This window comes from Kryptolebias marmoratus, linkage group LG23, assembly GCF_001649575.2.
Source record: "Kryptolebias marmoratus isolate JLee-2015 linkage group LG23, ASM164957v2, whole genome shotgun sequence".
Lineage (NCBI taxonomy): Eukaryota > Metazoa > Chordata > Actinopteri > Cyprinodontiformes > Rivulidae > Kryptolebias > Kryptolebias marmoratus.
The window spans coordinates 534,688-537,249 of NC_051452.1; positions in this window are offsets into that span (position 1 = coordinate 534,688).

Genomic DNA, 2,562 nt, shown 5'->3' on the forward strand with positions numbered 1-2,562 from the left:
CTGAGTTATTTGGGGTTATTTTGTATTCCACGCTACACAAACCCACAAAGAAGAGACTAGACCGCAGAAACGGTGGCGAATCACTTTAGAAACAATAAACATTGGGTTAAAGTTGCGGCGTTTTGGGCAAAGTTGCAAAAAGTTGCGATTTCGCAAGGTTTGCTCGATTTTGCGTTACTAGTTGCGATCGCAACATCGCAAAATCCTGGAGGGTCTGACTATAGTATTCTATGCAGTTTCAAAGAGGTTTGTGTCTTTATTTTTTACTGTTATATAGGCACAAAACTGGTCTTTAAATGGTTTCACCATTTTTAAAGTAGGTGGAAAGCATTCAGAAAGCAATCTTGATGTTTTTGTCAGAAAATATCGTCTCCAGTTCACCATAAAGAATCCATCCGGTGTTTTAGTTCTGTGTTTTAATAATTATTAGTTGTTTAGCAGAAGATGTAAGGAGGTCTTAATGTATGTTAATTTCTTGTGAAAACGGGAATAATTTGGCTGTTTTATACCATCCGTCCGTGCAGGATTTAAGCTAGTGCTTATCTCCGGAGATCATTCCGTCAAATAAACGCTACGTACCTGGAACACGTCGCAAATCCATCGCAGCACCACGCAGAAATAAACAACCGTTCACGCTCTCAACCATTTTCTGATTTAGTGTCCACTTTGGCTGCAGCCTGTAACTCTGCCACTAGATGTCACTAAATCCCACACAGAGGCGCTAACTTAAAACTTAGAAACTAAGAAGCTACTGTCTAAATGTTAATATTTTAATATTATCTGCTACAAGCTGATAATATTAAAATAAAAAGAATTATCGTTCCAAAAATCCAAGGTTTAGCTTCAAAATTCCTTCGGAAAAACGGGTTCTAGGAACAATGAGAGTTAAACGATTTAAAAGATCTTTAAATTTTAACGAGCCGGATTATTATTAATATTTCTGTTTCATGTTTAAAAAGTCGCCCAAAGCCAGCTCCACTTCCTGTTACCCCTTTAAAAAAAACAAAAAACGAATTATTCATCACACGTCTTCGTGTGCAAACAGACTAATGCTGTCGACTTAATATTCCTCGAGCTGCCGTTCCGCTCATTTTGTACCTTTAAACGTCGGGAAACTTTAAACTGTTAATTGAGGCCGCAGCGGAGGGAAGAGGCGGAGGAACTCGCACTAATGAAGCAAACAGGGATTCGTTTATGTAATCTCCTCCATGACTGGTTATATAAATCTTTCAGCCGTAGTAGTTTCACTGCAGCTCCTAATACTCCGTAATTTGACTCACTCTGACAATCACATGCTCTGACCCTTAATAATTTTGCAAATTTCACCATCGGCCTCGGGGTCCATTCCAGTCGGCGGAGCCTGAGTGATGGCAGACATCATGGGAGATGGAGCTACTGGTGCCAGCCCTGTGGTGGCTTTTAAAAAATAAATAAAAAAATGTCACGGCCATTAAATCATACAGGTTTCACCTCCCGGACACATTCGTATAGGTTTAAAAGAAGCCAGGGCGCCCTAAACGATCTAAAGCCCCACAAATCATCCGGTGCAGAGCGGGGCCACCGGAGAAACGTCCTCTCTCTGAAGTCGGCTAGCTTCTTTTTTTTTTTTTTCAGTTAATGGAGCTGAGAGATGAAGGATGAAGCCGGGGAACTCTCCTACGGGGCAACGTGACCACATTTATTTATTTTCACACAACCTGGAGAGGATCGAGGGTCAAGATGCCTTAGCAGCTAAATTACCGTTAGCATGCGAGCTAACATGCTAGCTAACATGCTAGCTGGTGTGATAATCAGTACGGGTTTGTTACACGAATTTATCAAGCATTGTACACCGTCTGTACAAGAGATATTAATAAGGGGATTACCAACTTGCCTAGTTCAGTTCTTGAAGCTGAAATGTCTGGCGGATAGTTTGTGGTTGGAAGTCGGATTTTTTCTTCTGTCCATTTGGATCCCAACAAATCAGTCACACAAATGTGAACTTTATCGTCTCTGTTAGGGAGTATGTTGCTACAGCATTTGAATGTTAAAATGGAGGAAAAATTAACGTTAACATTTTGGAATGCTAACGAGAGTTAGCCCGGTCTCTAAAGGGACTAAATCAACCGTTGGTCCCACTACCGAGTGGTTATAAGGACGTGTTTGCTTTCGCACCACCAGAGGAATGCCACATTTGACTGATAGTAAACAGCGACAGTAAAGGACGCCGTAGCTGCAAGTTTTAAAGCCAAGTTAGAATGAGTAATCTGTCCCTCCAGGATTTTGCGGGGCATTTTCCTAATAGTTGCGATGAAAAGTTGCAATTTTTTTTTTTTTTACTAAAATCAATGAAAAACTACAACTTTTAATATATAAACCAAAAATCCTTCCTAGTTTTGTAAGATAATTGCCAACAAACATTGACATTCTCAAAAGGTGCTTTATTTGAGAACTTTGAAAGCTTCTAAACTGACATTCATGACCATTTCTGGATTGTCCCTCGTCTGCAGCTCTCCTCACATGTTCTGCAGACACAAAGTGTTTGTCGATGCGTTTATGTTCCATGATTACACTGCAGGACGT